The sequence below is a fragment of the Vulpes vulpes genome, chromosome 4 (assembly GCF_048418805.1).
Source record: "Vulpes vulpes isolate BD-2025 chromosome 4, VulVul3, whole genome shotgun sequence".
NCBI lineage: Eukaryota > Metazoa > Chordata > Mammalia > Carnivora > Canidae > Vulpes > Vulpes vulpes.
In genome coordinates this window covers 108,969,218-108,993,085 of record NC_132783.1, presented here as the reverse complement: position 1 = coordinate 108,993,085, position 23,868 = coordinate 108,969,218, and the positions used below count along the sequence as shown (strand labels likewise).

Below are 23,868 nucleotides of genomic sequence, written 5' to 3'. Positions count from 1 at the left end.
TCCAGTGGCCCTTCTAAAACCTGGGTGGGTGGGCCCATTGCTTATGAGAAGGGGTGTAAGTGTAGGAGAAATTCATTTGTCACGAGAGTGCATCAGGGAAGGGTTGGACAAAGTGACTTTGAAGGTCCTGTCCTTACACATTTGGGCTTCACATTCTCTCCTTCTATGAAGAAGCCAGAGTCTGATTTTTGGGACTTATTCCCAGTGCAAGGAGAATAGGCTGGAGAAGTTACTGTCCTGGGATGAGCCCAGCAGCTTTCTTCCTTTGCTCACTTTGCCTCTTTCTCCTCCTTCCCCCAACTGCTTCCTGCCTGGGGCGGGTACAGACAGCAGCCCGAGCTCCTGAGCCCTGTTATTTAAAATTCAGCCATCACCATGGCAACCTGCATCCTGCTCCATTTCAACCAGAGATACAAAGAAGCAGTGAAAGGGAAAGTTTAATAAGATTTTTTTTTTTTTTTTTTTTTTTTATGAATCTCACTGACAGTGTCCATCTTTTGGGGAAATAGAAATGTTCCATTTTAGTGGTGTTATCAAAATGTCATTCATTTTATGCCCCTGGGCTTCTTTCTGCAGGGTCAATGTCATGCTTGCTTTTTAGGGGCTGCTTAACATTTTCCCTTCTCTTCCTTCAGAAGTGGTGAGGGTCTTATTTGCCATTTAGGCTTTTTTGAAAGGGTTTGGAGTTGGGCTAACTCTAGGGCACGTCTGTGGCTTTATTCTCTCTTCTACTTCCCTGGCATCACATCAGAGTCACACTAGGCTACTCAAAGCTGGAAACGTCTTTCAAGATCACTTCCTCTGCAGTGCTGTTTTTGTTTTTGCCTGTCTAGCAACTGTACCCCCACATTTTGACCCCCCATACCCTGACCACCTTCCGGAGTGGTGGGCCTCTGGTTGTAGCAGTCGTGTGATTCAGGTGGGTCCCAGAATTTCCCCTGACTACAGTGATGAGCATGTGGCCCAAAGACACCAGTAGGACAGTCCTGGGACTTTTGTCTGATACTGTTGAGAGAAAGTCCCACTATTTTTTTCTGCTAAGGGGCTAAAACGTGGAACTGCTAGAGACCCCATATATAAGGAACCTGGCCACCAGGGGAGCCACACAGAGGGAAGCAGAGCTGAAGGATGGAGAAGAGAAACCAGGCTTAGATGACGTTGCTCAATATCCTGGATTGAGTCAACCCTGAATCCATGGCTTTTCAGTTTCGTGAGCAATATATATCCCCTTTTTGCAGTTTAAGTTGGCTTTCTGACACCTGAAAAGTGGTGGTTTTGAGGTTACATTCCCCAATATCCTGATTTTACAAATGGGACAATGGAGAGCCAGTGCAGGGAAGCACCATCCAAGGACACCCAGTGAGGTGGCCTCGGAGGTCAGTTCTGATATCCTCCCAGCCTCTCAACCCATTTGTCCTTCAGTTCCCAGGCAGATTTTCCTACTACAGCAGAGAAAAAAGCTGAGACTGTGAAGGCTGACCATCAAAAAGTGTAATTATGGTAGACACTTGCCCAGCTCCCTGCCCCAAGGGTGATGATGAGCATTTGGGGTGATAGTCAAGAGAAGTCTTCATCTTTAGAAGATCTTTCTGTCTTTTACAGACGTGGAGAGTCCGAGACATGGCAAGAAGGGCACTAATCACAATCCTTGTGCCACAGCCCTGAAGCCCTGAAATGTAGTTCTCTTTTCTCTGTTAAGATGAAATCTGTGTTTTTTTTTTTAAAATCTGTACACAGATGTAATTCAGTCATTCAACCAACACTTATGATTTTATTAATTCCATTGAAAACTATTAATTGAAGTCCTCCTATGTCCTCATTGCTGTTTTGAAGACATAGATTCAGTAGTGGACAAAGTAGCCTTGGTGTTTGTCCTCAGGGAACTGACATTTGAGCGTGGGCATGGAAATAATCCGAGAAACACAGACTCAGCAACCATGAAAGAAAAATACCTGGTGTCCCGAGAGCTTCTGATGAGGGCGCATCTCGACCGCTACGGGGAGGGAAGCTCTGACCTGGGATGAGCAGAAGGAGCCGGAGTCAGCCAAGCAAAGAGCGGGCGGGGATCAGGGCTTCCAACTGGGCACCACCTGGGAGAAGCCAGGGGCAGGACCTTGCATTCATTCACGCTGGTGATTGCTGGCGGAGAGGGGCGCCCTATACCACTGTCCCTCTCCTTTGCTATTTTAGATCCTCGGTTCCTGCCTCCTGGGATTCTCAGAGCCGCAGGAGTCTCAGGAGGCCCTGAGTCAGTTACATAACCTGTTTTCAACCCGGGATCCTTGGGGCTTGGGCCTCACCTCTCCGCAGGTTCAAATCTGCTGCGAGCTAATGTGTGGTTGGTTGCGTTTTTGTGTGTGAGGTTGAAAAAACTGTCCTCTAACGAGGTCTTCCTTTTATAGAGAAGGACGGGAGTTGCCTCTCTCTCTTCTCATCCAATTTCCCTTCCTTGCGTTGGTCTAGGGAATGTGCCTGCAGCAAAGCTTGCTGCCACTAGGGGGCAGGAGCGCCAAGGCAAACGACGAAGGCTGCGCCCGCGGCCGCCCAAGCCTGCAGGTGAGAAGCGCAGGGGCCGGGGCTCGCGCAGGTGCGGGACGCGCCAAGCTCCCAGCTCAGGTACACCAAGCCTATTTACAAGGATAATTCCATTCGCAAGGATGCTAGTGCCAGAAAAGAAAATTTTAAAGGGGGCTCTTGGTGAGGGAGGTTCCTGTTGTCTGTAAACCAAAGGAATGGGAGTCTTGAATTAAAATGTAATCTTGAGGAGTCCTTTGAAAAGTGGATAGGATCCAGAGGGCCCCATCCCCAGTTCCTAGTGTGCTGTGTGGCCCTGCTCAAGAGACGTAAGCCCTCTGGACCTAGCCTGCTCCTTCCTTAAAGGATGGCAGGATGTGTAAAGTCCCTTCAGGTTCCAAGTAGATGAGTCTGGGGACCTCCACCCCCTCTTAGATACCCACTGGCATAATTTCTGACTTTGGGGGCTCTTTCATATGAGGGAGTTTTGTTTTCTGACTCCTACCTCCTTTCATTTAGTGTTTTAGATGAAAACACTTTAACACAAAGGAATGAAGAGCTACAGGTGGAGTTTTGGCAGGGGGAGAGAGAGAGAGAGAGAGGGAGAGAGAGAGACTCTTGGCTCTTTGAAATCACACCATGACAGTCAGAATCTGCTTTGCCTTGATGAGGATGAGGCATCGGATCTGCCGGAGGGGGGTGGGGGGGACTGGATGACTATCTGTGAGAAGCATTTCTCTCCCTGAAACTCACGTTAAACCCTCCGCTATCCTGGAATCCAGAGCCTTACTGGACTAACTCAGGAGGCTGCCAGCTTGAGAACAGCATGAAAACAGGACCGCTCTGGGAACGCTGAGTGGTCTATAAGGACCTTCCTGCCTTGTCATTGGAGAATTATAAGATTTATGCCCAGACAAGACTGTGTCTAGGAGGCTGGGTCTCATCAAAAGGTGGAACTTCGGTCTAAAGCCACAGTTTTGTTCTAAGAAGGGCCCCACCAGACTGTGTTCCTAAGGACCCACTCCTGTCTACACTCCTCCTGCTGCCTCAAGCTGGGGGAAGATGGTGGATTGGGCTGTCTTTTCATGGACTCCGCTATCAAACATCATGGAGATAAAAAAAACCAAACCAAATCAAAACAGGTGACAACAAAAAACCTGTATAAAAACCTCCTTTCTCTGGTAGCATCAGTTTCTGGGATTCACATTCCTAGACACCTTTGTCCCAAAATACAGAGTGGGAGGGATCATCAGGGGTGAGGTGAGGACTCTCCTTCCTCTTTGGGGACCCCCCTCCCATCTCCAGTGACCACTGTCTCCCACCCCTGTGCTGCCTTATTGACAATAAGCAGCTGCTTCATGAGGCAGCCGCCATTCTTACTTAGCAAGATATTATCAATACTTTCAATTTCCATTAACATAGGTTAGCACTGTCTTTTTTTTCTTTAAAGATTATTTTAATTTTGAGATACATTTGTGTGTATGTGTGTGTGTGTGTACTCTTTAATCCCTTGAGATACATTTTTAATGGAAGTTCATTTTTGGTTGGGTGGCATCAGCAGCACCATTTTTAATGACTGCAGAATGTTCTATTATGACTTCCCCAAGATTTTTGTTTGTAAAGATTTATTTATTTATTTATTCATGAGAGACACACACACACACACACAGAGAGGCAGAGACACAGGCAGAGGGAGAAGCAGGCTCCCTGCAAGAGCCTGATGCTGGACTCGATCCCAGAACCCAGGATCACGCCCTGAGCCGAAGGCAGGGGCTCAACTGCTGAGCCACCCAGGCGTCCTGACTTCCCCAAGATTTTAATAAGTCCTCAGCTCCCCACTCACCCCACCCATTGCACACTCTGTAGGTTGCCTCTCTTTACCTTGTCTTGGGGGGGAATCACAGTATCTTAGGGATCATCCTCTCTAGGCCGTTCATTCTACGGAACCGGGAAATGGCTTCTGCCCATGGCACACTAGGTAGATTGAAAAGTGAGAAGAGACTTCAACACCTGTGTGCTGAGCAATTTACAGACTATTAAAAATGTCCCCTTACACATTTTTACATTCCCTTCCATTTTGAGTCTCTACTGTCATCAGCTGACTGCTTATTGGTCTGACCCTCTTTCCTGTGCCTTAAAGTGGCATTTTAAGACCCTCTTTACCCTCTCCCTGGTCTGTCACACTCTGTATCCACCAGGATTGAATTTCCCAAGGGTGACTGCCACACAAGGCCTGCAACTCAGTCACAAGATGGCTAAATATAAACCGTGCAGACGGCAAATAAGCCTCCATGATCATCTGCTCCTTTGTTTTGCTTATTATCCTCCCAAATCAGGCTGGCAAGTCACATGCACATTGTCCATGCTGGGCAGGACCTGGTGAGTGTTCATGTCTGACAAGACATGCCAAACAGAGACAACTCTGCTGTGAACTGAGTTGTTCCCCCTTTCTAGTGCAGCAGGGCCTACTTTTCAGATAAAGCCCAGAATCCCCAGCTTTGATTTCCAAAGCAAATCACTGCAAATCACATCAATGTTGGGAATGGATGTAATGGTCTGGCCAAGGACTGCATGTGGCGAGTTAGCCAGGGACCTGAAACCAGGAACAAAGGGACGCAGGGTATGGAATGTGTCTCATCTGTCTCCTCTGTGTCTTGTGTCCCTCAAAGGAGGTTGGTAAATGGGGAACAATGAGGTCAGGGATTTGGGGTCCTGTACTATACAGCTATCCTACCATGTGAGATGTAAAGATACTGACTTTTAGAGGCACCCATTTTTAGGTGACGACTTGTGATCGATTAGTGATGTCAGATGTGGACTCGTATTTGGTGGGTGTTAATAGGCATGCTGAATATTTTCCATCTGTGATCTGGAGGAAAGAAATCTCAGTAGATATGATTTATTAATATGTAGGGTGGAATAGAGCTGCCTGAAAGTTACAGGCTTAGCTGAAGCCCCAAACAGTTGTGTTGAAATAGCCAGTGTTCAGGACCCCAAAGAAGATTGGTTTCCCAGAGAGCCGAGGTCCGTTCTTAACCTTGGGTGGCAAGGAGGCAAGGAACAGGCAAGAGACACTATTTGGAAAGGACCTGGAGTTTGATCTCTATCACAAAAGGTCAAAGGGCACTGATGGCCTCCATTGCTCATCTAATGGATATTTTTTTTAGCCTTTATCTTAAATGAACCCCTATTAGTACTTGGTGCTACTGGCTATTTCTTCTTGAATTATGTTCTTCCCTTTGTTAAAAACACTATTCTGCTTTTCCTTCTGTCTCTCTGTTTTCTTCTTAGTTTCTCTAGAAGTTCATCCTACCTACTCTGCCATTAAATGTGATGGTTCCTCAAGACCTGGCCCTATACCCAGCTCTTTTCTTACTTTGCGATCTCTCTTTAGGTGATCTTATCCTAGCCAATGACTCCAATTCCCACCTATGTGGATATGCTTGGCATTTTATATCTGAGCTATCCATATCCACTCAACTCCAATGGCCTATTTGACATTTCTACTTGGTTTCAAAGGCACCTCAAACTCAATGCATTCAAAAGCAAGCCTACCATCTCTCCTCTGTGCCCCACTTATCTGGGTCTCTCCTGTTCTTTCCTATCTTATTGAACCATACTGTCTGTCATCCAGTTAAGTAAGCCAAAGATGTCACCTGAACATGCCCCCTTCTTCTCCTTTCACATGTCCAATCCATCATCTAGTCTGGATGATTTTGCCTAAACAAATATTGAATCTGTCCACTTTTTCCTTTCATGACCACCACCCTAGTTCAAGCTACTTTCATCTCTTAGTTGGACTGTAAATGGGACACCCCACACCACCCCTCATTCTTTTCCTTAAATTCATTCCAGTTCTCAAGTGGTCTTTGTCAAAGGGTATGTTGGATCGTCCATACCCTTCTTTCTACTACCAGGATTTCTACTTTGGTGCTGGCCTCCTGTTCACTGTGGTGCTATCAGAAAGACAGTTAATTAAGATCCCCACATTCACATAGGGTTCTCATTGTCAAAGTGCTCTTGTTCACATTGTCTTGTTTAGTTCTCACCTAGCCCCATAAGTGGGTCACAATCCACTTAGGACCTTATCTGTTTCCCTTGGAAATGGGCTCTGAGAGGTGAATTAGCTCTTGTAAGGTCATCCAGTTGGTCAGGGAGGACCTCCAGCCTTCTGACTCCTTAGACAAGCCTCATTGCTTCCCCCCTAGTCTAAAGAGGGCTCCAGGTTAGCCAGATGCTCTGTATAATGCATTCCAGCAATAATAGTCTTGAGTCTGTGGTTTGTAGGGACCATGAAGAACTTGTAAAAAACATTTCAAAGCAAACTTTATAGGTGAGGTTGAGAGAAAAAATTTGAAGTGAAACTTGCCTTTCTTTAGAGTGAGCTTCAGATCTGTAGCCCAGAGACAACAGATTAATTCTCTCCCCCTTGTATATTCTTCTGTGGCCTCTCAGAGACAATGACTGGAAGTTGGATCACAGCTTGATTGTTACCAGAGAAGAGCTAAACGGTTTTAATCCTGCTTAAGAAAAGATTGAATATGGGAGGAATGAAAACCCTCACTGTTTTGACAAAGAGTTCAATGAGAAATGCAAACAACCACTGTGAATGAGCCCCTGTGACAACTTGAAATAAAAGCAGGTGAGTCATAGGAATGGAGAATTTGAGGAAAGAGAATCAAAGCAATAAAGGGCCAGTGTTTGTTCCCAAATGTGATCCACATAGTTTAAATCTGAGAACACATCAGAAGTTTCTGTATGTGGTATGGATTGCTACATCTTCTCTTAGGATGTATGAATTAAGGGTTTCTCAAGCTGCAAAAAGGTTGTTAACGGACTGAATGAGTCTAGGAGGGACTCTTTTGATGAAATGGCCATTCTCTCTCTCTTTTTTTGGTGCTGAAAAGCAAATCATCTTTTCGTTAACTTTTATAATCATTGATTTGGTCTATTAATTTATCTAAGATTGCAAAGTGGGAATATGCTAATTCTATTATTCCCTCTTTATTTATTACCTAGAATATACGTTTATTTAAAAAATTATTTAATAAAAATTTTAAGAATTGAAACTCAATTAACACATAATTGTTAATTAAAATTAGTTTCAGAAGTAGAGGCCAGTGATTCATCAGTCTCATATAATACCTAGTGCTCATTACAGCATGTGCCCTCCTTAATGTCCATCACTCAGTTACCCCATCCCTCCATCTCCTGCCCTCCAGTGACCCTCAATTTGTTACCTATGATTAAGAGTTTCTTATGGTTTTTCTCCTTCTCTGATTGTCTTGTTTTATTTTTTCCTCTTTTCCCCTATGATCCTCTGTTTTGTTTCTTAAATTCCACATATGAGTGAGATCACATGATAATTGTTTTTCTCTGATTGACTTATGAAATGTTCATCCTCCATAAACTTTTCGTTAGGCTGGACGCAAAAACACAGATATTTCTCTATCCTGGGCATGCCTATGACAAATGGCCAATCTATGGATCATGTAGAGCAGGGATGGTAAATAAGTTTTAACTTCCTGTAGGATCTCTTCCTTGATATGATGATGACTGTCTTGAATACTAGGATGAGAAAGATTTTTAAGGCCAGGCATGGGCTTGATGGGGAAAGGTATAGTGATTGATTAGCAATATCTGCCATGGCTAAGAATGAGGTAGTGGGAGTGCAAGTACAGACTTGAATTAATGCTACTCAAAGTGTCGTTGGCAGCTAGCTGTAGGCCTACAAAATATTTGGTACTCATGATGAAATGATTATGGAAATGGTAGGTAAGCATTTAGAAACTTGATAGCAATTTGACATTGCTGCCTCATCCAAGCAAATAATTTCTGTATTTTGTAAAGTATTGATCTCTGATGGATTGAAAATGAAAACAAAACCTGGCCCTTTACCAGAGATAGTTGGAGAAGCACTAACCTGGAGAAATCTATTTGACCCCATTAGTTCCTGTGATCTATTCTGAAATGCCCTAGACTTGAGGAGCTTATGAATGCAGCCAAAGTGCTATACACATCAACATTTACATGGACTCATTCACTGAACATGGGTGTTTGCCAGCTTTCCTCCTCTTGCTTGGCAGAAGGAATAAGATAATAACTACTCAGACTTTGCCAGAAATGCCTTCCTGGCCTTCTCTACCCATTTCGACTTTCCATTTATTCCATAAAGCCTTCACTAACATCGATTTCTTCCAGTAGAGAGCCGGTGAGGCCAGCAATGAGGTTATGTCATTGAAGGTATTTGGAGAGCAATCAGAGAGAGGTCTTCAACATCAGCTGTTGAGTTGGCCTGGGTGGCCACTGAGATCATGCATTAATTCATCCATTCATTTACCTTTTCATGCATTCTTATTCATTTATCCTGTCATTCAACAACTCTTTGTTGAATGCCAAGTACAAGCCTCATAGTACCAAGTACTGGGACATAGTGGTGACCACGGCTGACAAGTTCTTTACTTTTATGAAACAGACGGTATAGGAGGAGAGATTGATATCAAACCAATAATGTATAAGTAGTGATACAAATCCTAGTAGGTGCTGTGATGGGGAAGCATTGGTTGTTCTGAGAATATTAAGTAGTTGTGCTATCCTAGCCAGAGCTTCTGGAAAAACCCCTTAGAAAGTGATGTGCCTGCTGTTGTGGCTAGATTATGATGGATCACTGGAGAGCAAAGGAGATGACTTAAGGTGATCCTGGTGAAGTGGGTATGGGACACATTGTGCCAAGTCTTTCAGGCCACAGAAAGAGTTTGCACTCCATACCAAAGACAGTAGGAAGCCTGATGGAGTTACAGTTATGGTTAGGACATGTTCTCTGCTCTCAAGAGGCCATTAGGCAGGCCGGGGAGAAAAGATACCTAAGCAGCTAACTACAGTGTAATATGGTCTGGGTTATAAGAGGTATCCATGCAGATGGGAAATGATGGGGCTGGGGGCTGAAGTTATTTGACAGAAGAAATTTAACTACGTTACTCTCCTGTTTTAAACACTATGTAGCTGCCTGTTCTTAGAATATAGACAAAATCTTTTTACATGACCCTGAATGATTGGTTGCTCCCTCCTTCCTCAGAGTCTTCTGCAGCATTCTCTCTCTTGATTTCTCCACTCCTGGCACCCTGACTGATCTTTCCTTAGATCCCCAGGTACACACACTTTCTTCCTATTGTGTGGCCTTTTGTTTGGAAGGCTCTTACAATGCTCCCACCCCTCCCCTATCTGCTTTCCTGGTTTTCTGATTTTTTTAGGTCTCAGCTTAAATATCCCTAGCTCCCCAGAAGACCCTGTGTGTATGTCCCCCTATTAATGCTTAAGCTAAGTGGAGTTGTTTGTTTGATGACATGTTTAATGTCTGTTTCTCCTAATGCAGTAAACAATACATATTGAACAAATGAATGAATGAGAAGATAGCTAGCTCGACTGGGAGGATAGCAGCACTGGTATGAGAGACACTCACATGGGGTGTGGAGTTGGGGTGGAGGGAGGAGAGGTGGGCATGGCCACATAGCCATTTTCTCTCTGCTGGCTTTTCCTCTCTCCCAAGCATGTGTAACATGAGCCACAACATGATGGGGCTCTCTGAAAGGCCACTTTCAAGGATTATCCATGCCAATCCTTAGCTCTTTAGGGAAAGCAAACATCCCTGGTGGATAAACTGCTTAGTCCTATCTGTGAATTATAAGAAAACCCTTCAACCTTAAGATTGCTCAGAGCTAATGAGCTTCTTTTGAGGTATGTCACCCAGCAGGATGACAAGCATGTATGTTGAAAAGCTGGTGACTAGGGCAATGGTCAGGCATAGCTGAGACTGACCCTCTGTGCATGAGGCCTTCCTGGCCTTAGGGCTTTGTTTAAGGACTAGGAAGCTCAATGTCTGTAAACTTTCCTGTTTGAGTCATCTATTGCTTCATAATAGCTTATCCCTGAGTTTTGTGGTGTAAAATAATGACTGTCATTTAATATCTCTTCCTGGTTTCTGTGGGTTAGGAGTTCAGAGCACAGGAGGGCATGACATGTCTGGGGCCTCAGGTGGGGTGGGTCAAAGGCTGAATGCTAGAATCATCTAAAGGATTATTCACTTATAAGTCTGGCTGTTGATGTTGTTGGCTAGGGACCTAGCTGGCTGGGAACCTTGTTGTAGGTTCTTCATGTGCCTGGGCTTCCTTACGACCTGGTGATTGGATTCCAAGGCAAGTGTCTCAAGACAGGGAGCCAGGTGGAAACTGAATCCATTTTAGAATCTGATTCTAGAAGTTGCACAGCATCACTTCTGCCATATTTTATTTGTTAGAAGAGAATCACTAGATGTTCCTTATGTTCAAGGGAAATTAGGCTCTACTTTTTACAGGCATGTTTTAAAACCACCATATTCCCTTTAACAAAAGTTTAGCAAAGACCCTGGAATAGTGATACAAGCTCAAATGTGAAAGAATGGTATTATAGCAACATTTTTTTTTTTTTTTTTTAGATTTTGTAGGATCCTATTCTAGTCAGTGTTTTGTTTTCGTTTTTGTTTTTTAAGATGTTATTTATTTATTCATGAGAGACATAGAGAGAAACAGAGGCAGAGACACAGGCTCTGCCTGAGGGAGAAGCAGGGTCCATGCAGGGAGCCCGAAGTGGGACTCTATTCCAGGACTCCAGGATCATGCCCTGGGCTGAAGGCTAAACTACTGAGCCACCCAGGCTGCCCATAGCCAGTGTTTTGATAGCTTCCTCCAGCCTCCATCTCCCTGACACCATGGTTTCTGAGAAGCTTCTCTATCTTTGGTTAAATAAATGTAGGACAATCTGATTTTATTACGTGTACATGAGTATAGAGAGTCCATTCATAGTTCACCTGAAACACTGCAAACATTCTAGTCACTGTCCTGGAACATTAGGCAGGTTCTCAAAGTTCAGTATAAATCTGTGATGCTTAGAGCTTCCCCAAAATAAAATAAATAAATAAGCCATACTAATGGTGAAGAGTTATATTTAAGGGAAGGTTCTTTGACTGAACTAGTTTAAATGTTAATTTTATTACTCAAGAGGGCACTTTGGAACTCCCTGTCATTATCAAACAATTAAACTCTAGTTCCTTATTAATTTTTACTGCCTTCCTAGGGTAATTAGTGGCACATAATGTGAATTGCATCCCATTAATGAATAGATTTTTGAATGTGAGTGGGCAGAGCTTTTTATTTGGCTATCCAACAAGACAAGGCCCACAAAAGGAAAAAGGGTGGGCCCTTCCCAGGATAGAGGGCCTCTGCACAACTTTCTGAGTCCAGAGTTAACCCTGGGAATACCCCCATGTAAAACACCCAGACACCAAGCTTTCAGGAAGGCATGATGGTTCTGGCTTTTTTCTTGAACTCAAAAAGCTGGTGGTTGGAAAATGGATAGTTCTTTTGGAACAAAGATTTGGAAACCAAAACCAGGATACTGAGATTTCTGAAGTCCTAAAGGATGTTATCACATAGGGATTCATCTTTTTGGTTTGTTGAAAGTACCATTTATGAGGTGAGGCACCTCATATTTGCTTGGTACTTTGCTAGGCATCATGAGTATATTATTTTTTTCTCAAAACTACTTCCTGAGATTGGTGGTATTATTCCCATTTGATAAGGAAAACCCATCTGAGGTTTAAAAGCAGGAGGTCATAGGGTAAGAGACAGATCATGGCCCTAAGCCCAGGTCTGGCTGAGTGTAGAGTCTGAACCCTCAGCCACCACATCTTACTGCTTCTTGGTCTGGCCACACTTTTATTTATATGCTCAGGACAGTCACTCTGATTTATTTTAACTTTTTTTCTTGTTTGTAGATTCTTTAACAATATAGGGCACTAGTATTGAAAAGGACCTTAGAGATGAAATGTAATCCCTTCACCTTATAAATAAGGTAATTGAGGCCCAGGGGAGGAGAAGAGGCCATCTGAACCAGTGACAGACTAGTTGTCTGTCTGGCTCCACGTACAGTCTAGAGATAGGAGGGGTCCTGGCTGCCAATTATTCTCCTGATTCCTGCTCTGTCTACATAATCCTCATATCCTAACAGAGAAGCTGAACTCTGGCTTTCCAGGTAGACTTCTCACTGGCAGTCACTTGCTCTGAGAATCTAGGTAGGCCATATTTCTCTGTATGGGAAAACTGTAGCCAACTCTGTCTTGTCCACTTGCAACAGAAATGCTACCAACCTAGAAATACAAACTGTGTTGGCACAAGCCTCCACCTGCTTGGCTGATAGCATTTGCCCCCTCAAAGTCTTCCCTGGTGATTTCTGGGATTGTCAAGGCTCATCTCAGTTTCTCCCACAGCCAGTCTGTTCAGCTGTAATATCTACATGGCCTCCTCCCTCCTCTCTTCTGCTCCCACCTGACAGAGCCTGCTGCTTGGAGAGCCACCTGCTGCAGCTTCCTCAGTGCCCATCATGAGGACATTGGGGCTTTCCTACAAAGGGGACTCTCTGGATGCTCTCAAAGCTTGCAACTTTGAGAACGGGCAGAGTTTAGCTAGGTTATGTGGTGCCCTGGAGAAAGGCCCCTTCCCAGCCCTGTGCCCCATTATCACTGGGCCCTTGTGAACAGTGCCAGGAGCCCGTGGCCATCATCCTTTATCCAAAGTAGCACCAGGAGTTATGGTCATGCTCATGAATTATAGTTCCCACCATTTCTGGCCTTTACTCCCTTAACCATAGCAGCTTAAACCTATTCTAAGAATAGATGGGAAGCAGATGCCACCCCATTCCTTCCACCCTCTTCTGTTCTCCTCTTTGAACTCAATCCACATTCCTCTCTCCATTCTTAGCTACAGAACAAGGGCGTTTATTGACTTACTGAATATGTTTTCACTGAGTGCTTGCTATGTGCCAGGCTTTCTGCTATGTGCCTTGTATACAGTTGTCATTTACCAATCCCTCTTTTCTTCCTTTCTTATAGAATTTCAATTCTATGGGAAATTCTATTAGGGCAAGAATTTGTTTGACTCCAGTGAAGACTTTTGATTGTTGTAAATTGAGCAAGATACTTCTCCCCACCCCAGCCTCTAATCTAGTAACCATGTGATCCTAAGCTAGATGAGATGTAAGAGGAAGGATAGCTGTCTCTGGGAAAGCATTTGCTTTCCTCATGAAAAGGGCAGACATGAAAGGTCATACCACCTCCTCTCCTGTTTTCCTGCCTTGAGTGGGGAGTTAATGCCTGGAGCTTGGGAGCCTAGAGCACTAACCTTGGGTGGAAAGAACCAATATGAGGATGTTAGAGCAGAAATACAGGATAGCCTGGATCCTGATGACTTGGTTGAGCTGTCAGACAAACCTGAGGCTGCCTTCCTTTGGGCTCACTTAGAAAACAATAAATTCAGAATGGTTTAAGTTACTCTAAATCTCTTTATCAGTTCTAACAGATACCAGCATGGTGAGTGACAGATCAAGTCCCTGGCCCTTTAGCGCTTACATGCAATCAATGGATGACAGTGATGCAGTACAGATGGGTACAGAGCGAAGTTGTCAAATCAGTTAATGCCTGGGTGCCAACTCAAACTTTCTCTTTTGCTTATCAGAGGAGAAGAACAACATTCCTTGCACACTGTGTCTTTGATCAACATAATTAAATTCCATCTTTATTTGCTTTTACTTTTAACTTCCAATTTCTCAGAGTAAATATGAGCCAGAAAGAGCTGATCAAGAAAGCAGCTGCTCCTAGGAGCCTGGCTGGTCTGCAGACCATAGTAGATTGTGAGCTCACTCACAGTTTTAGAGAACACTCTGGATCAATAATGATTTCAGATACACCAGAGGCAAAACATTTGAAGCCAGTGACTGGAGGAGTGATGGTTACATTTGAAGTGCTCTGGCAAAGAGTAGAGCCTCTTTCCTTCTCCTCTGCATAGGGAGAAGTAAGCTCTTTTTTTTTGTAGATGCACGGTTAGTCAATCCTGGGAATGGTTGATTTGCAGACTGGGTTTTCTCTCACAGGTGGTAAGTTCTGCTAAGAAAGAATATCAGTGGAGGATGGTGGTGAAGAGCATCAGCTCTGAGAATCTAGACTGTGCCATGTGACCTTGGGCAATTTATTCAGCCTGGCTGAGCCTCAGTTTCTTTATTAAGAGTCTGTATAATCACAGTAGACAAGGCTTCTGTTGGTCCTTAGCATTCAAAGATTCATAAATCATCTGAGGAGCATGATCACCAAGGGCTGGATACTTAAGGAGGTGAATTTGTGGAATGCATAGACATGAAAATATCGTGGAGGTTTACAGTAAGTAAAGGTACAGAGGTAAAACAAAACACAGTAAAGACACACAATTCCTCTCCCAAATGTGTGGAGAGAAGAATACCTAGGGTATTTCCAGGAGTTGTGGGAAAGAACTATCTTCCTGCTTAATTATTTGTCTGCTCGAACAATCAGGATCCTGCCCTGTGAGAAATGCTTTCATTAAAAAAGAACTAAAATATTCCCCAGACCACAGCAGCCACAGATATATATTTTTAATGATATTCAAATTTTCTGTAATTGTTTAATGGGAGAGATAGGCACATTTGTTCTGCTGTAGGTGTGTATCTTATTAAAATATTTTAGGACAATTTATCAATATGAATCAAGAGCCCAAAAAGTGTACAGATTTTTTTGACCTAGTAATTTCACTTTCAGGAAGTGATTCTAAGGGAAAAAAAAATATGGTTGTAGGAAAATGTAGTTAACATGTATGTGTATTTTTTTTATGATTTATTTTATTATTTATTTGAGAGAGAAATAGAGAGAGAGAGCATGCAGGGCAGAGGGATAGGGAAAGAGAATCTTGAGCAGACTCCATGCTGAGTGCGGAGCCTAGAATGGGGTTTGATCTCACCACCCTAAGATCGTGACCCTGAGATCATGACCTGAGCCAAAACCAAGGACACTTAACTGACTGCAGTACCCAGACACCCCTAGTTAGTATGCTTTTTATGTAGTGTTATAAAAAACAGAGAGGAACTGTCTAATAATTTCTTAAGTTCTGGCAAATCTATATGATAGAATGCCATATTACCATTCAAAAATGTAGAACATTATTAAAAACCTGAGAAACGTTCAAGTTGCATGCAGATGTGAGGCACGAAGACTGGATTTACAATTGGAGTTTAAATATGCTTCTACTATTTCCTAGATGTGATGTTGGACATATTACATAACTTCTATCTAGGATTTTTCATCAGAAATGGGGGGATAAATAATAATTGCTTTATGGGTTTGTTACATATGCTTGCAAAACTCAGAGGACAATGACCAGTACATGGTAAGCGCCTTACCTGTGGTTGAGTGGAAGCTGTGAGTGTATATTTCAGAAAAAAAGGGAAGAAAAATATATGCAAGGAGAAAAGATAGAATTATTTACTTATTCAACACATATTTATATTGAGTACCTCCGATGTGCCAGGATTGGAATACAATGGCGAATGAAAGAAACATCTATCTGTATTAGAGGAGTTTATAGTCCAGAGAGGAAGATCTTGTAAGAGTTGCTGGGCATGCCTTTCAAAAATGCAGATGCTGGCACCCACTCACCTCCAGAGATCTGGCTTCTGCAGCTCTGGGGGTAAGGTCCAAGAATCCTCCTCCTGTAAATGTACGAGGAGTTTCTGCTGTGGCCTTGGGGGATTGTGCTGGTGGATATACCACTAAGCAGTGGTGGGGGTGGTATTAGGAGTGACCTTCGTTTTTTTCCTTGTGTTTTGTGAAGTTTCAACAGTAAGTGAGAATTTTTCTTATGATTAGAAAAAGGTAAATGTCTTATATGCAAAAATATTCAGGAGCTATGCCCCTCTGGTCTGCTTTTCCCTGTGCCCAGAGCAATCCTCATTTCTTCTACAATCATAGAAGTGCATTGCCTAGGGCAGCCTGGGTGGCTCAGTGGTTTAGCGCCTGCCTTCATCCCAGGGCGTGACCCGGGATCGAGTCCCATGTCGGGCCTCTGCCTGTGTCTCTGTCTCTCTCTCTGTGTCTCTCATGAATAAATAAAATCTTAAAAAAAAAAAAAAAAAGCACATTGCCTGGACTCCTGTTAGGAAAGGCCTCTGGGAATAGATGGTGGGACGGTGATTCCCTGTTACTTGCTGTGTCATGAAGGAAAGGTGAAAAATATCTTGCCCAAAGCATCTACTTTTGTTTGAATGTGTTCCAGAGTGGCCTCTCCTGGGCAGAGGGCCCTCTTTAAAAATGCATTTCATTTGCTTTCTTTTTCCTGCAAATTCTCCTGACCTTGAGATTTATCCAGTGGCTCTAGTAATTGTTGCAGTTTCCAGAGTCATTTGTATGGACGCTGTGTAGTGCAGAGGTGGGGGGAGAAATCTCCACAGTCATCATGTGCTTGTATCAGGTGAATTTATATTTTATGGTTTTTGGTCAGATTGATTTTTGTGAAGCACCCTGGGGTGTTTGCAGATATGAAAGTTCTTGTAGTGTTGGTTGCTTGTTTGCATTTACAGGAAGAATAAAAAGAAGAAGAAAAAATTTGCTCTCTCTGCTGACGAACTCCATCGTTCCCAAGAGTGTGGTAGGGAAGGAGATGAAGGGCTTCCAACAGAAGAGAAAATTAGAAGCAGGGAGATGAAATATTAGGGCTGATCCGCACCAGGAGTCATGAGTAGGTGGGGGCTGCAAGTTTGCAAGTACTGGCTAGGTCTCATTGAAGAAATAGGTTAAGATCAACACAACTGCTATGATTAAAGCCCTTAAAATCCCTCTGCTCTCTTGTGAGTGAGCTCTATGGTCTTGCCTTAAATTCATTCTGGGGCATAGTGTCTATTTTGGGCTGATCTTATTAATTACATAAGTATATAGAAAGTGTACCTGATAAGTTGGTTATAAAATTTAAAAAAGTATATAATTTGAAAAATGAAACCAAACCAAGCAAGAATACCTAACTTCTTGCATCAATTGGTTCTGATGTCTGAAATACTTTTAATGTGGTCCTTTTGGCAAAGGTAGGCATAGTAAGTATGGAGTATGCACAGCATTACCTCTTACTGCTGGGCCCATGGCAGATATCACTAGTCAATTACGGTCCTCTCTGCTGAGGCCAGATGTCAGCGCCAGTGCTTAAATATTCTCACTTATAGTCCGGGGCAGAACATTCTTTTTGGGTTGATCTTAAGCAAAGGTAGAGTTGGTAGTTAACCCGACTACAGAAATTGTTTAAGACCATCCCTACCCTGCAACACTTTCCTCCTGAAACAACCTCAATGCCTGAATTTCCTACCATGAGAGATATCCTTTTCGGATAAAGCAGAGTTGGCAAATACAAAGCATCTGCACTGATATTCTTACTGGAGTTCTTGACAGGTGGTAATTATAAATCACAACACTAGTGGGGAGCTCAGGTGTGATCTTAGAATCTGTCTCAAAACAGTTCTTACAGCTTTTATCAATAGATGGGATTTTGCATGGAGTAGGAAAGGTCTTCGCCATTCCTGGGTTTCTGAGGGTGAGGAGGCAAGGCATTTGTCGTTAAGCCCTGTTTGTGAGTTATTTTATCTGATTAGTGTCACCAGGGAATGGAGGGAGTAAGGGCGGGTATAAACTCTTCTGTCTGGTCTTTAAAGACCCTTCATGGTTTGCCCTCAGTTTCTATCTTTAATCAGACAGCCTACATGTGTTCAGATAAGCCTTTCCACTTGCTTCCATACATCTTGCCTTTTTCCTTGTGTTCTCTGTTCACTGTTTCCCCCTTTGGGAATATCCTCCCTCCTGTCCTTCCAATTCTTGCCATTATTTGAGCCCTAGCTTTTGTTCCATCTCTTTTTGCTAAGTCTTTTCTAAATATCAGTAATGATTTCTCTGTGGTTTAAAGTCCCATGGTATTTACAATTCATTCACCTCACTTGGCATCAAACATCTTCCCCTGAAATGTTTGTTTCCTTTTGATGTTTATGTGTTCAAATTTTTTAACCTTCCTTTGCATTGAATGTATATGTTGGGCAAGAACCATTTGTCCAGTGGTGGTGGGAGGAGGAGATGCTGATGGAAGGGAAAGGGGCCCCACTTCGTTTGTTCTGGGCTTTGTTGCAAACTCCTCTCCGTTTCTGGTTGAGGCTTTTTTTTTTTTTTTAAGGTTTTATTTATCCATGAGAGACACACACACACAGAGAGGCAGAGACACAGGCAGAGGGAGATTCCCCATGGGGAATCCGATGTGGGGCTTGATCCCAGTACCCTGGGATCACGACTGAGCCGAAGGCAGATGCTCAACTAGTAAGCCACCCAGGTGCCCTGGTTGAGGCCTTTTAAATAAGATTCAAAACATAGATCAGGATGTCTATGGGTTTTTCTAAGAAGAGTTAATGCAGTATTGAGAGATATTTACAGGAGGGATCCAGAGGGTGCAAAGCAGCAAACCCAGGTAGTGGACAGAGCACTGAAGTAAGTCTCACCTCCCTTCAGTTGTTCCTTTCCCTGTAGGAACAAGTTGTGAAGATATCCAATTTTCAAAATAACTTAATCTTCAGTCCTGTCATTAGGCAAGAATCACATTTAATCAAAGCAACTAGCTTCACTGTCACTCTGCCCTGCTCGGAGTTGGCTGTCAGAACAAGCAGAGCTTATTTTGTATATTTGAAATATTTCTCAGTAAGTTTTAAAAGATAAAGTTTCAGCATATCATTTCATAAAAATGATATAAATTTCATTGTTTGAAGCACAGAGAAGATAAATAACAGAAATAAGACCTAATACTTGCTCTCTGAGTTTTTTCTATGTATTTCCAAATTACATAATGATGTTTTGTTTGGAACAATTTTCCTTAATTACAATGTCAACATTTTTATTTTACATTTATATTTAAATTCATAACAAATCCACAAATTCATAAAAGTATTCAATGAAAAAATTGGTGTGACTCACTGAGCACAAAAGTGATCACTCTTTTCATGGTACTAGATACTTAGACATGTTATTATTATTATTTTTAAAAAGATTTTTATTTATTTATTTGAGGGAGAGAAAGAGTGCCAGCGAGAGAGAGCATGAGCTAGGGGATGGGTAGAGAGAGAAGCAGGCTCTCTATTGAGCAGGGGCTTGATCCTGGAGCTTGATCCCAGTACCCTGAGATCATGACTTGAGCTAAAGGCAGATGCTTAATGGACTGAGCCTCTCAGGCACCCCAGACATGTTATTAAGAACAGAAAGTTCAGTGGAGAAAACGAAACCCAAAGAGTGAGGGACTTGACCAAGGCTAAGAACTTTGATAACACAACTTGAAAAACAGCTTAAATTTTCTTCCACATCCTAGCATGCACATATCCTGTTTCCATAGAATCCAGATTCTAGTCCAGGAAGTCTGTCTCTGATTAGCTGTGTGATCTTGGACTAACAATTAGATCATTAGGTTCCATAGTCCTTATCTGGGAGAAGAAAAGGTTGGATGAACTTTGGTTTTCAAACTGTGCTCTTTGGTACTCTAGGGTTCCTTGTGGAGGGCAAGAGGACAGTTCTCCATTTACCAGCCTCTTCCAGTAGACCAGTTCTGTTTTTAGTTACTTTTTAAATTACTATATATATATATATTTTTTTTTTCCTGTGTATTATAATTAAGATTTATTTGGAAAAAATGAGCTGGATGATATCCAAGTTCTTGTTAAGCCTTAAAAAATTCAAATTCTGTTTTAAATTTTTATTTCCAAAGGTCAGTTTAGTGAACACAAAAGGTTTTAATAAATTTTATTGCCTGAAAAGAAAAGGAAAATTTTTGTGAATAATGAGCTGTATATTATGTGCTAAATGCTTCACAATTATTATTCATTGTCAATGGCCCTATGAAGATAGGTTCTGCTATAATTCTTATAGAGAAACTGAGGTTTTTAAGTAATTTGAATAGGGTACATTATTAATAAGTGGAAATATATTGATATTTTAAAATTAGGTACAAAGTAGTGACATTCGGTTTCTACTCTCAAAAACTGTGTACAATTATAGTTTCCCTTTAGATCTCTAGTCCTCCTCATCCAAAAGTTCACGGCTTTCCTGAATCAAAGTTTTGAATAGTCTGAGGAGAACAATAGAAAATTATTTCCCTAGATTTGTGCTCTGGAGGCTGCCTTAAGCATTTAACCCAAGAGAGGAAGAGGACTAGGTGAACTGTCCTACTGAGGTTAATTTCCAAGTTTCTCATTCTACTTTCTCATACAGTAATGGCTGAGATACTTCTTGTATCAAAGGCCATGTTTTCAATTGATTTCTGTCTTCAGCATCCAGGTGACATTTGCCATCTAAAACCCACCCTGCTGGAAATGGAGATAAATTATACTCCCTAGGTGGTTTGAGATGGGGATTATGGAGCTAGGTGCCAAAGCTAGGTTGAAAGCATTATATCCTTCCCTCTGTGGTAGAGCATTTTACCAGTGTTTCCAATATATCCTTTGTAAGTATCAGGAGGCAAACAAGACAGCATCTGGGATTTCCAGGAGCCTTGGAAAACAACTTTGCATAAGTCCTTGTAGAAATCAGTGTGATTATTTCTTGGAGGATATATGCAGGAGTAGGATTGGTGAGTGGTCAGTTAAGCTATGCTGAGAAACCATCTAGTTCACTTCACTCTCTCCCTGTCTCCACAGCAGTGGTTGCAAGCACTTTGGGGCCTTTGTCCCACTGATAATCTAATGAAAGGCACAGACCCTTTCTCCGAAAAACCTCATGGATGCAGAAAATTTTGCACACAAGCTCAGTGAATACTAGACCACCTAAAGACTTATGTGACAATCATTTGTTTATTAACGTACTCATTTATTCATTTACTTGTTCATTCACTTATTCACTTCATTAATTACTGTTAACTGTGGCCATCCAGGTGCTGTGTTAGATATTAGAGACTTATGAACAATGGTTCCTGCCTTCAAGGAGGTTAATAGTATACAATAGTATAAAAGTTACAAGTATCTGGTAAATAGATAATCTGTGATGGTAAATTTTTTAAGTTTTTATTTAAATTCCAATTAGTTAACATACAGTGTAATTTTAGTTTCAGGTGTAGAATTTGGTGATTCAACATTTTCATATATTTCCTTGTGCTCATCACAAGTGTACTCCTTCATCCTCATCATCTATTTCACCTTTGCCCCCCACCCACCTCCCTTCTGTAGCCATCACTTTATTCTCTATAGTTAAGAGTCTGTTTCTTGGTTTACCTCTCTCTTTCTCTTTCTCTCTCTCTTTGCCTTTGCTCATTTGTTTGGTTTCTTAAATTCTACATATAAGTGAAATCATATGGTATTTGTCTTTCTCTGAATGACTTATTTCACTTAGCATTATACTCTCTAGCTCCATCCACATCATTGCAAATGGCAAGATTTCATTCTTTTTGATGGCTGAGTAATATTCATATGTATATAAATATATATATTGTATATATATATGCCATATCTTCTTTATCAATTCATCAGTCAATGGACACTTGGACTTTTTCCATCATTTGGCTATTGTAGATAATGCTACTATAAACATTGGAGTGCATGTGTCCCTTTGAACTAGTATTTTTGTATTCTTCAGTAAATACCTAGTAATAGGATTTCTGGGTTGTAGGGTAGTTCTATTTTTAACTTTTTGAGGAATCTTCATACTGAGAGGTTGTACCAGTTTGCATTCCCACCAATAATTCAAGAGGGTTCTCCTTTCTTCTTATCCTTGCCAACACCTGTTGTTTCTTGTGTTGTTGATTTTCTGACAGGTGTGAGGTGATATCTCATTGCAGTTTTGCTATGTGTTTGCCTGATGATAAGTAATGTGTCTGTTGACCATCTGTATGCCTTCTTTGGAAAAATGTCTGCTCATGTCTTCTGCCCACTTTTTAATTGTATTATTCATTTCCTGGGTGTTGAGTTTTATGTTTTTTTTTTTTTTTTTAGCAGATATTTTGAATACTAACCTTTTATCAGATGTATCATTTGCAGTTATCTTCTCCCACTCCCTAGGCTGCCTTTTGATTGTTTCCTTTACTGTGCAAAAGATTTTATTTTTATGTAGTCCCAATACTTTTTTTTGTTTGTTTCCCTTGCCTCAGGAGACATATCTAGGAAGAAGTTGCTATGACCAATGTCAAGGAAGTTACTGCCCATGTTCTCGTCTAGGATTTTTATGGTTTCAGGTCTCACATTTAGGTCTTTAATCCATTTTGAGTTTTTTTGTGTGTGTACAGTGTAAGAAAGTGATCCAGTTTCATTCTTTTGCATGTTGCTGTCTACTTTTTTCAGCACCATTTGTTGAAGAGAGACTGTCTTTTTCCCATTGAATAGTCTTTCCTGCTTTGCCAAAGATTAATTGACCATATAATCATGGGTTCATATCTGGGTTTTCTATTCTGTTCCATTGATTTATTAGTCTATTTTTGTGTCAGAACCATACTGTTTTGAGTATTACAGCTATGTAATGTAATTTAAAGTCTGGAATTTTGATGTTTCCAGCTCTTTTTTGTTCAAGGTTGCTTTGGCTATTTGGGGTCTTTTGTGGTCCCACACAAATTTTAGCATTGCCTGTTCTAGCTCTGAGAAAAATGCTGTTGCTATTTTATAAGGATTGCAGTAAATATGTAGATTGCTTTGGGTAGTATAGACATTTTAACAATATTTGTTTTTCCAATCCATGAACATGGAATGTCTTTCCATTTCTTTGTGTCATCATCAATTTCTTTCATCAGTGTTTTATAGTTTTTAGAGTGCAAGTCTTTTACCTTTTTGGTTAGGTTTATTCTTAGGTGTCTAATTGTAATGGATTATTCCTTAATTTCTCTTTCTGCTGCTTCATTATTGGTGTATAGAAATGCAACAGATTTCTGTGTATTGATTTTTGTATCCTATGACTTAACTGAACTCATTAATCAGTTCTAGCGGTTTTATGGTGAAGTCTTTTATATATAGTATCATGTCATCTGCAGATATGAAAGTTTGACTTCTTCCTTGCTGATTTGGCTGCCTTTTATTTCTTTTTATTTTCTGATTGCTGTAGCTAGGACTTCCAATACTATGTTGAATTAAAATGGTGAGAGTAGACATGTGGTGGTAAATTTTATGTGTTAGTTTGCCTGAGCAAAGGGATGCCCAGATAGCTGGTAAACATTATTATTATTATTTTTTAAACATTATTTTTGAGTGTGTCTGTGAGGATGTTTCTGGAAGAGACTAGCATTTCAATTGGTAGACTAAGTAAAGAAGTCCTTCCTCACCAATGTGGGTGGCATGATGCAATCCGCTGAGGACCTGAGTAGTACAAATGGTGGGAGGGAAGGGCAAATTAGTTCTTTTGGCTGGAGCTGGGACATCCATCTTCTCTTGCTCTCAGACATCAGCATTCCTGGTTCTTAAGCTTTCAAACTTGGACTGGGTCTTATACCATTGGTTCCACTGGTT

At 41.7% G+C, this 23,868-nt stretch overlaps 1 long non-coding RNA gene across 2 annotated transcripts in view; it reads left to right on the top strand.

Moving 5' to 3' along the window:
- LOC140598658 (uncharacterized) overlaps window positions 1-23,868 on the top strand; it is a 65,301-nt gene that overhangs the window by 29,106 nt on the left and 12,327 nt on the right. For both annotated transcript variants that reach the window (XR_012001197.1, XR_012001196.1), the window contains exon 2: window positions 6,970-7,156. This is a non-coding gene — a long non-coding RNA (uncharacterized lncRNA). The remainder of the gene's footprint in view (window positions 1-6,969; window positions 7,157-23,868) is intronic.